Source organism: Malus domestica, chromosome 02 (genome assembly GCF_042453785.1).
Source record: "Malus domestica chromosome 02, GDT2T_hap1".
NCBI classification, from domain to species: Eukaryota; Viridiplantae; Streptophyta; class Magnoliopsida; order Rosales; family Rosaceae; genus Malus; species Malus domestica.
Window position 1 is genome coordinate 15,943,948 of NC_091662.1, and position 11,932 is coordinate 15,955,879.

An 11,932-nucleotide genomic window follows, 5' to 3' on the forward strand; every position below is an offset into this window, starting at 1 on the left:
AGATTTGTCGAAAGAGGTAATAAACAAGGTAAGCAATCAGGCTTCCAAGCAAGCAACTTGGATGTGAGGTTCCACTTCGGCTTTCGGTTGATTGTTCTCCTTTTCCTTGTGTCGTAAACAGCAATAAGGATAAAAAGAAGCAAATGGAGAAGAGATGATATGAGATACTTTTGCTTTTGAAGGAGTAACTTTCCACATGCTTATTCTTGAACTGGGCTGGAGGGTTTTCTGGTTTCCTCTAGAGTATAAGGCCGACTCAAGAATTTAAGGGTAAAAAAAAGTCCATCAAATCAAGAGTGCGTTTGACCTTGATGATATAGGATACTTTTGCTGTTGACGAAGTAATAGATGAATCGGCACGTGTTCTGTTGTGCTTGTCTCCACATGCTTCCTTGTATCCTTCTCACTTGCCCTATTTGTTCCTCAAGCAGATGTGGTATCTTTTCTGGAAACATAAAGTGTTGAAGATGAGTACTCGAGAGCAATGCTAGGTAAGTAATTAGGCAAGGGGTTCTAGGCAGTCAGTTCCTGACTGGAAGCTTGATTCCAAGTGTTGACTAATTGTTCTCTTTCTCCTTGTCATGCAGGTAAGAACAAGGGCAAAGGAAAAATAGGGAAAAAACATGATATAGGATACTCTTGCTTTTGACCCTGATGATATGAGATACTTTTGCTCTGGTGTGGCTGGTTTGCATAGGTATTATTGGGGGGGAAGAAAGCTGAGTATTTCGAGAGGCTTTATTGGGAGTGCCTTCTCAGATATGAGGAAGGGTTGAGCATTTTTGCAGGTCTGCCTGTCCGTGGAGGATGGAGGTTGACATATATAGGAGTCTCCCTAACAACAAGTAGTAATGCTATTCCTTTACCTTTCTTGGTCGTAGCAATGTAGTAGGAGCTGCAAGTTTCACGTGTTTTAATTTTGTCAGAGCACTTTGAAAATGTGGTATGCGGTATCTGAGCTGATGTTGCGTGTGAAGATTGCAGACAAGCTTTATCCAAGGAAATCTGGCTCTCGAAGTTCGAGAGCGATGCCTCTTCGGTTTTCGAACAAGCAATCCTGTCGGGGATCTGGCTCTCGAGATTCGGAGAACGGTGCCTCTTTGATTTTTGAGAAAGCAATCCTGTTGGGAGTCTGGCTCTTGAGATTGAGCGATGCCTCTTTGATTTTTGAGAAAGTAATCGTGTTAGGAGTCTGGCTTTCGAGATTCGGAAGGCGGTGCCTCTTTGATTTTTGAGCAAGTAATAATGCTATTCCTTTACCCTTCTTGGTCATAGCAATGTAGTGGGAGCTGCAAGCTTCACATGTTTTAACTTTGTCAGAGCACTTTGAAAAAGTGGTCTGTGGTATCTAGAAAGCTGATGTTACGTGTGAAGATTGTAGACAAGCTTTATCCAAGGAAATCTGGCTCTCGAAGTTCGAAGAGCGGTGCCTCTTCGGTTTTCGAACAAGTAATCCTGTCGGGGATCTAGCTCTCAAAGTTCGGAGAGCGGTCCCTCTTCGGTTTTCGAACAAGCAATTCTATCGGGGATCTGGCTCTCGAGATTTGGAGAATGGTGCCTCTTCGATTTTTGAGAAAGCAATCCTGTTGGGAGTCTGACTCTTGAGATTCGGATAGCAGTGTCTCTTCGATTTTTGAGAAAGTAATCCTGTTGGGAGTCTGGCTCTCGAGATTCGGAGAGTGGTGCCTCTTCGATTTTTGAGCAAGCAATCTTGTTGGGAGTGTTTTCTCGAATGTGAGTAAAGGTTGGACATTTTTGCCAGTTTGCCTTGCCATGGAGCACGGAGGTTGACACACATTGGGACTTTTTAGTTATCATGCAGTGGTGTTGTTCCTTTACCCTTGTGGGTAATAGTAGGGTAGCTGAACCTTCAAAATTTATGTGTCTAAACTTTGTCAGAGATCTTTGGCAAAGTTATCTGTGGTACCCGAGGAGCTGATGTTGCGTGTGGAAAGTGGTGTCTCTTCGAAATCCAGAGAGTGGTGTTTCTTCGATTTTTGAACCAACGGCCCTGTTGCCCTTTCTTTTATAAGGGCACCAATTGTATGCAAGAAGTACATTCAGAAAGTTATTGCTTGTAGGAATTTCCCCCTTATTTTAGAAATTTATTGCACCTCATTTCTCCTTTATCATTTATGAGAATGTCTGGCCCATCTGACCGTTGTTTTGACTTGAACTTTGGTGAAGAGGCAGCCATGCCTTCTCAAGACAACATATGACGCCTATCATTCTTATCCCATACTGGTCATCTTACCGTTGGGGACTCTGTGATGAAGAATGATATGACCGCTGCGGTGGTGGCTAGGAACCTTCTCACTCCCAAAGATAACAGACTACTTTCCAAACGGTCTGATGAGTTGGCTGTTAAGGATTCTTTGGCTCTCAGTGTTAAGTGTGCAGGTTCTGTGTCTAATATGGCCCAACGCCTATTTGCTTGAACCCGCCAAGTTGAATCATTGGCGGCTGAAGTGATAAGTATCAAACAGAAGATCAGAGGGCTTAAGCATGAGAATAAACAGTTGCATAGGCTCGCACATGACTATGCTACAAACATGAAGATGAAGCTTGACCAGCTGCAGGAATCTGATGGTCAGATTTTACTTGATCATCAGAGGTTTGTGGGTTTGTTCCAAAGGCATTTATTGCCTTCGTCTTCTGGGGCTTTACCGTATAATGAAGCTCCAAATGATCAACCTTCGGTGCCTCCTCTTTCTGGGGTTATGCCTAGTACTGAGGCTCCGAATAATCACCCTTTGGTGCCCCCTCTTTCTGGGGCTTTACCGACTGCTGAGACTTCTTCTAAGCAACCTTTGTGAAGGCTCCCTCTTGTTTGTTTATTTTGATTCATGCATATGTACATATTTGTAACTTATTGCAGATATCAATAAACAAGCTTTGCTTCATTTCAACGTATTGTGTTAAATACACCAAGACCTTCTTCACTAAGTTCTTTAAATTTTTTCTTTTGTTGAAGCTTGTATGTTGAAGCTTTGTGAGTAAAGCATGTAGGTTGAGGTAGTGCTCCCTTAATTTCCCGAGTGAGGAAAACTTCTCGTTTGGAGACTTGAAAAATCCAAGTCACTGAGTGGTCGTGAGACTTCCGAGTATCAAGGTGCAGTAGCATATGGTAGGAGTCCCGCAAGTCTCCGGTCGAGGGATTTGACGAATGAAGCATTTCCTTTTTAAGTGGTAGCCCAAAACTCCTTCTTCATATATATTTGTTATGAAAGTTGTTAGGCCCAAAGAAGAGGAGGCCTAGGCAATTTTTTTTTATTTTTATTTTTTCGAATTTTCGAATTTTCGAATTTTCAAATTTCTGAATATATATATTAATATATTAAAGCTTTGTAGGTGAAGCTTTGGTGTTGAAGCTTTGTAGGTGCAGCTTTGAGGTTGAAGTTTTGTTGGGCACCATGAATTGATTTTGCTTCACACTATCTTGATCAAGATAGTGTGAAGTTTTTGTAGGTGAAGTTTTTATGTTGAAGCTTTGTAGGTGAAGCTTTTATGTTGAAGCTTTGTAGGTGAAGCTTTTGTGGGTCAAGATTTTGTAGGTGAAGCTTTTGTGGGTGAAGCTTTTATGTTGAAGCTTTGTAGGTGAAGCTTTTGTGGGTCAAGCTTTTGAGTTGAAGCTTTGTAGGTGAAGCTTTGGAGTTGAAGCTTTTGTTGGGTACCATGAATTGATTTGCTTCACACTATCTTGATCAAGATAGTGTGAAGCTTTTGAGAATTTGTAGTTGTCCTCCATTGATGAAGCTTTTGTTGATGAAGCTTTTGTTGGTGAAGCTTTTGTGTTAAAGCTTTTGTAGGTGAAGCTTTGGAGTTGAAGCTTTGTAGGTGAAGCTTTGGAGTTGAAGCTTTTGTTGGGTACCATGAATTGATTTTGCTTCACACTATCCTGATCAAGATAGTGTGAAGCTTTTAAGAATTTCTAGTTGTCCTCCATTGATGAAGCTTTTGTTGGTGAAGCTTTTGTGTTGAAGCTTTGTAAGAAAAGTTTTGGAGTTGAAGCTTTCGTTGGGTACCATGAATTGATTTGCTTCACACTATCTTGATCAAGATAGTGTGAAGCTTTTGAGAATTTGTAGTTGCCCTTCATTGATGAAGCTTTTGTTGGCACCATAAATTGGTTTTGCTTCACACTGTCTTGATCAAGAGTGTGTGAAGCTTTTGAAAATTGTGGTTGCCTTCCATTGATGAAGCTCTTGTTGGCACCATAAATTGATTTTGCTTCACACTTTCTTGATCAATAGTGTGTGAAGCTTTTGAGAATTGTGGTTGAACTCCTTTGATGAAGCTCTTGTTGGCACCATAAATTGGTTTTGCTTCACATTGTCTTGATCAAGAGTGTGTGAAGCTTTTGAGAATTATGGTTGTCCTCCATTGATGAAGCTCTTGTTGGCACCATAAATTGATTTTGCTTCACACTGTCTTGATCAAGAGTGTGTGAAGCTTTTAAGAATTGTGGTTGAACTTCTTTGATGAAGTTCTTGTTGACACCATAAATTGGTTTTGCTTCACACTGTCTTGATCATGAGTGTGTGAAGCTTTCTATGAATTGTAGTGTTTGCATTGTTACAGAGGGGAAATGTTTGAAGCAGATGCAAGAGGGCTGAATAGCTTGATCTTCGTATGCCATGCACTGAAGTTGTTGTTGGCTTGCAATAAGACTTTGTTGGTGACTATAACTCTTGTTGGGCATAAGTGCTCCTCTAGTTGAGTTGTCAAGCTTGAGGGTTTTTTATTATTTGTGAATGCTAGGAGTTCACATGTACAAGTTGTATTACTCGTTTTTGGGTAAGTGGAATGAATGGTGAGTTGCTTTCATCACTTGGTTGGTGGTACGAAGGTGAGTTCCTTCATAACATTTCATCACATTTCATCACGTGGTTGGTGGCACGAGGATGAGTTCCTTCTTCCCTTGGTTGGTGGCATGAATGGCAAGTTGCCAAATGATATTAGAGTACAGGTTATACATTTTATCACCTGGTTGGTGGCATGAAGAAGAGTACAAGTTGTATATTTCATCACCCAGTTGGTGACATGAAGATAAGTTCCTTCTTCACCTGGTTGGTGGCATGAGTGGCAAGTTGCCAAATGATATTAAAGTACGGGTTGTACATTTCATCACCTGGCTGGTGGCATAAAGGAGGGTACGGGTTGTACATTTCATCACCTGACTGGTGGCATAAATGGCAAGTTGTCAAATGATATTAGAGTACGGGTTGTACATTTCATCACCTGGTTGGTGGCATGAAGGATAGTACGGGTTGTACATTTCATCACCTGGTTGGTGGCATGAAGATGAGTTCCTTCTTCACCTGGTTGGTGACATGAGTGGCAAGTTGCCAAATGATATTAGAGTACAGGTTGTACATTTCATCACCTAGTTAGTGGCATGAAGATGAGTTCCTTCTTCACCTAGTTGGTGGCATGAGTGGTAAGTTGCCAAAAGATATTAGAGTACGGGTTGTACATTTCATTACCTGGTTGGTGGCATGAAGGAGAGTACGGGTTCTACATTTAATCACCTGGTTGGTGGCATGAAGATGAGTTCCTTCTTCACATTTCATCACTTGGTTGGTGAGAATAAGGGCAAGGTGTCTAGGCACATTGTAGCAAGTGTCGAATGACACAAAGTATATTGAACCTGTTCAAAGCACAGTTGGCTTATGTAAGAATGTGTTGGAATGTATGATTGAACAAATATACTGTGAAGTTGTTTGTTTATTTGTATAGTCTTGTTGACATATACTTAGACTTTATTTCATGTTGGAAGCATTCATGTTGAAGCTTTGAACCCGAGTGTTTCATCGCTAGGAATGTAACAGGATTAGGACCGACTTGTCTAAATCACCTCTTTATTGAATGCATACTAAATAGTCTTCGTTACATAGGATGCCGAACGACTAAAGCTTAACACTTGTACAATGTGAGTTTACTTGTAATAGTACTTCAAGTGATCAGCGTTCCATGGATGGCCAAAGGTCATGCCATCGAAGCTTCTAAGCTTGTAGGAGCCAAGGCGACTGATGCCAACAACGTCAAACGGTCCATCCTAGTTTGGACTAAGTGTTCCTTCACTCGGGACTCTGTCGCAGAGTAATCTTTTCTTCAATACACAATCCCCCACTTTGAAAGAACGAGGTTTGACCTTTGAGTCATAGTAGTTGGAGATGTGCTGGTTGTAAGCGACATTCCTCAAGTGAGCTTAGTTTCTGTGTTCCTCGACTAGATCTAAGTTTAGGGTAAGTTGTTTGTCATTTTCGCTTTACACGTAGTTCTGGACTCGGAACGTTGCTTACTCAAGCTCAACTGGGACAACTGCCTTTGTACCAAAGGCAAGTGAGAATGGGTTTCTCATGTTGATGTCCGATACGAAGTGCGATATGACCAAAGAACTTGAGGTACAAATTCTGGCCAACAACCTTTAGCCTTGTCCAAGCTGGTTTTCAAAGTTCGCTTGATTATTTTGTTGATGGCTTCAACTTGCCCATTAGACTAGGGATGAGCTAGGGAGGCAAAACATAAGTTGATATTGAACTTAGAGCAGAACATCCTGAACTTATTATTGTCGAACTGTCGCCCGTTGTCAGTGACTATCGCATTGGGAATGCCGAATCTGCAAAGGATGTTCTTCCATACGAAGTCTTCTATTTTTGCCTCAGTAATGGTTGTTAAAGGTTTTACTTCGGCCCACTTTGTGAAGTAGTCAACTGTAACGATTACATAGCGAACCTTGCCTTTCCCTGCAGGCATTGGGCCGATCAAATCAAGTCCCCATTGGGCGAAGGGCCAAGGGCTGATCATAAGAGTGAGCGACTCGGGAAAAGAGTGAGGAATAGTTGCGTAGCGTTGACACTTATCACATGAGCGGGATATTCTAATGGCATCTTGGTGGAGTGTTGGTCAGTAATATCCTTGGCGAAAAGCCTTGTGTGCTAGGGATCGAGATCCAGCATGATCTCCGCAGACTCCTTCATGTATTTCCCGAAGGACAGTTTCCGCCTCTACGGGCGTAAGGCATCTTAGGTATGGTAGGTTAAAACCCCGCTTGTAGAGTTGGTCATTAATGATCAAGTAACGGGTAGCCTTGTATCGAATCTGCTTAGCTTGGACTTTGTCATTTGGAAGGGTGCCATGAGCAAGGAATCTATAAATTGGGGCAATCCAACTATCCTCCTGTTGTAAGTTGCACACTTCCGCAGCCATGGTGCTTAGTGCTGCCAGCAATTCGACTTGAATTTTTCTCCCAATCTTGTCTTCCACCGCTGAGGCGAGGTGAGCCAAAACATCTATATGACTGTTTGCGGCTCGAGGAATTTGGGTGATCTGGTAGTGGAAGTGCTTGAGCAATAATTGTGTTTGTGCCATATATGTTGCCATGGAGCTATCCTTAGCATCAAAGTTGTTGGTGACTTGGTTAACCACCAATTGGGAGTCACTGAAGATATCAATTCGTTTAACCCGAAGGTGTTTGGCCAAACGTAAACCTGCTAGGAGGGCTACATATTCGGCCTCATTATTCGACGCCTTGAATTTGAAACAAATAGCATACTCCATCGCCACTTTGTCAAGGGTCGTAAGGACTAATCCTGCTCAACAACCTTGTTGGTTGGACGAGCCATCAACATATAGACTCCATGTTGGGGCTGTTGGTTCTATTTTATGAGCTTCCGAGGGTAATGAAACCACTTCTTTAGGTGTAGAAACAATGTCAACAAGATATGTGAAGTCGGCGATGAAGTCTGCCACTGCTTGGCCTTTCTCAGCTGGCTTTGGTTGGTAGGAGATGTCAAACTCACCCAATGCTATCGCTTATTTGATTATTCGCCCAGAAGTGTCAGGACTTTAGAGTATCTGTCGAAGAGGATGATTGGTAAGCATAATGATGGAGTGTGCTTGGAAGTAAGGGCGAAGTTTTCGAGCAGACATGACCAATGCTAGAGCCAATTTCTTAATGTTAGAAGTATCGTGTCTTCGCATCTTGTAAGGCCTTGCTAGCATAGTAGACAGGCCGTTCGACATTACCATCATTTCGAATGAGAATGGAACTTACTGCTAAAACAGATACCGACAGATAGATAATGAGAGTGTCACCAACCTCAGGTTTGGAGAGCAAATGGGCTTTACTCATATAGTCTTTGAGGTTCTTGAATTCCTCAGCACATTCATCAGTTCATGTAATGTACTTCTTACTTCCCTTAAGCGCTTTGAAGAAAGGAACACATCTGTCTGTGGCCTTAGAGATGAACTTAGTTAAGGCAGCCACCTTGCTAGTAAGGCTCTGGATATCTTTTGAAGTTACTGGTTCCTTATGTCGAGGATTGCTTTGATTTTCTCAGGATTAGCCTCAATGCTTCGTTGGCTTATCATAAAGCCTAAGAATTTGCCAGAGCCTACCCCGAAGGCACATTTGTTGGGGTTCAACCTCATTCAATACCTCTTCAGAATGGTGAAAGTTTCAGATAGGTTGGTGATTTATTGGTCAACATGTTTGCTCTTGACTAGCATATCATCAACGTAAACTTCCATGCTCTTCCCAATCTGTTCGGCGAACATTGAATTGACCAGTCTTTAATAAGTCGCTCCTGCATTATTTAGGTCGAAGGGCATGACTTTATAGCAATATAGTCCCCTGTCAGTAGTAAAGGCTGTGTGTTCTTGGTCTGAAGGGTTCATAAGGATTTGGTTGTATCCTGAGTAAGCATCCATGAAGCTCAGGAGTTCACACCTTGCCGTAGAGTCTGTCTATGAGAGGAAGAGGAAAGCTATCATTCGGGCATCCTTTGTTTAGGTCGGTGTAATCGACACACATTCTCCACAAGACCTTTTGGAGCAGGAGACTTTCCTTGGTCGGATTCTTCTTAACAAGGACAACATTTGCTACCCACGTTGGATAATTGACTTCGCGGACGAAGCCTATGCCTTTGAGTTTTTCAACTTCTGCCTTCATTGCCTCGTACCGTTCAACGTCATAAAATCTTCGATTCTGTCTCACTGGCTTGGTCTTGGGGTCAATACTTAAGCGATGACAGATTATATTGAGAGAGATGCATGGCATGTCCTCGTATGACCAGGCAAAGACCTCAGTATTCTCTTGCAAAAAAGAGATCAATGCCAACCGAATGGGTGGTGACAAAGTGGTACCAATCTTCACCATATGATCCGGATAATCTTTTGAGATAGAGACCTTATCCAACTCTTCAGCGGGTTGTGCTTGCTGGGTGAAAGAGTCATCTCGAGGATCGTCGGGTTGACTATTGCCATCATGAAGATCCAAGTTGGCTTCGTCTGGGCTAGTCTTTATGACTTGGTCATGTATAGAAAGGGTTTCCTTAGGCACAGTCAGGTGTTGTTGCTTGACCGAAGTGTTGTAACATGATCGTGCACTAAGTTGATCTCCTCTAATGTAACCATTGCCATAGAAGGTTGGAAATTTCATCAACAACATATGTGCGGATACCATGGCCTTGAGATCATTGATGCATGTGCGTCCGAAGATGACATTGTATGTCGTTGGGCAATCAATCACCAGGAAGTTAGTGGTAATGGTAGCTGTGTAAGGGCCTGTACCAATGGTGAAAGGTAAGTGTATGCTCCCCAAAGGTTGCACGATATCAACGGAGAAGCTTATCAGAGGGGAAATCGAGCGATCGAGCAAGTGTTCAGCTACATTAAGTGCCCTGAAAGCTTCAGCAAACATGATATTGACCAAAGCCTCCGTGTCTACCAGGATTCGTCGTACTTCAAAGTTGGCTATGTAAGCTTCCATGATCAGTGGGTTGTTGTGAGGGTAGATGATACCTTTTTCTTCCTTAGGATAGAAACATATTGGATCCCAGTTAGGCTTTTGATACTTGCCTCCCTTGATGTCTTCCACGTGAAACACTTGGTGGCCAGACCTTAAAACTCGTTCACTATTTTTCATGGCCCTATTGGAAGATTTAGATATGGGTGTGCCACCACTTATGGAATATATCACATTCCCCTGGCATTGGTTACGGTTACCCCTTGGAGGGTGAATGAGGAATTGATCAATTTTTCCTCCACTTGCCAAAGCTTCAATATGATCACGAAAGGTGATACACTTACCGCCGTCATGACCGTTATACTCATGGTAGCAGCAAAACGTGCCCGTGTTCTTCGTGGACTTGTAATTCGGGTGCCTCAGTTTTGTCTTCGATATCAGGTGTGCTATGCTGGGGTAAATGGCCACGCATATGGCGTTCAAAGGTGTGTATGCCTCATACCTCGGGGTAGAGGCTGTCCTGACACGTGCTTGACCCACTATGTTGACTGCCTAGGGTCGGGGATTATCGTGGCGATATCCTTGGTTATCGTGGTAGTGTCTCTTACTCTTTTTACTAAAATGAGACTGGTGAGGATGGAAATCTTTCCTTTTGCCCTGAGATTGATATGTCTGTTGACTTGGCAAAGTATTAAGTAAGGCAGGGGGAGGTACCGTTGCCGTTTGGAAGGTCGAGGTCTTCTCATTTGGTTGGACCTAGCTTCCACTCCCTACTTGCTGATAAGGGGTGGATGGGGGGGGGTTCCCTTGATATGTCCTTGGCTCGGCGGAGGCATGGTTGTAAGCCTGTGCCATCACCTCAAAGTAAGTCTTCCAAGTGTTGGCATTGATCATGTACTTGAAGAAACAATCATGTAGGCCTATCGTGAAGGCTTTGAGGGTGGTTTTATCATCTATCTCAACGCAGCGAGAATACTCATGGCTGAAGCGACCGGCATACTCTCGTAGTGACTCATCCGGCTTCTGGCGAATAGTGTACAAGTCATCTGCAGAATGCAAGCGATCGGTCTGGAAAATGTGTTAAGAAACAAACAGTTTCCTCAATTCCTCAAATGAGTCTACTGTCTCTGGTGGGAGACGGCAATACTAGTTTAAAGCTCCGCCAGAGAGGGTGGAAGGGAAGAGAAGGCATCGCTCTTCGTCTGATATGCATCCGGTATGCCATGGTGGACTTAAAGAGGTTAAGGTGTTCAATCAAGTCCTCCTTTCCAGTATAGAGTTGCAAGCCAAGCTTCTGCTTTGTCTTTGCTTGGAAGGGGTGTCGAGGATCCTCCTTGTAAGAGGGTCAGGCCTAGGTTGGTTCCAATCAGGTATCTCAGCTTGTCGTTCGGCCTTCAACTTGTTTACTTCCTTAAAAAGCTGTAGGACAAGAGGGTCCTAAGTGGAGTCATGTACCACTGGAGCTTTCTTTCGTAAATTTCCATCTCCTCTTGGAAGTAGGAAGGTTTGATCAAGAACATGTGATTTTTCCTTGGTCTCGCCGTATTGACTTTCAAGGTATGTTTGTCGAAACATCTCTGAGTCCCCTATACCTTCATGTCTCTTTGGGACTTGTTGCCCCTTCCCTAAATTGGTAGCCAGCATGGGACGTGGGAGGGGACCGAGTCTTTCAGAAACCCTTGGGTCATTGATCTTCGAGCTTATATGGAGAGGATTCTCTCGACGTTGCTTTAGGAAGTCTCAGCAGTCACGATAAACGACTTTCGATCCTTCCAACCTTTTTGCAAGGAGGTGTCTTCCTCCATTTCTCCTACTTTAGGTCGAAGCAGCTGAGTTGAGAGAAGTCTTATGTTGATCAATGTTTTGATGATTAGCTCACTCTTCATCAGGGATACCCATGTCGAAGGAAGGTGACCCTCCTTGTTAAGAGGCATCCAGATGATGGTTGATGTCCACAGGGGTAACGAGTTTGTGTGTTTGAGTACGTCTAGTTTCGTGGAGCATCTCAAAGAGCTTCTCATACTGCTCTTGAAGGACCTCATTCTTCATTGCTATCTTGTTGTTTTGAGATTCTAGCTCATCGACTTTAGCTTGAAGAGCAACCCTCTTTCCTTCCTTTTTTCGTTGCTTCGCACTAGGTGCAAGAGGGGTGTCATTCTGTGTGTTGTGGCTTCCTTCGCT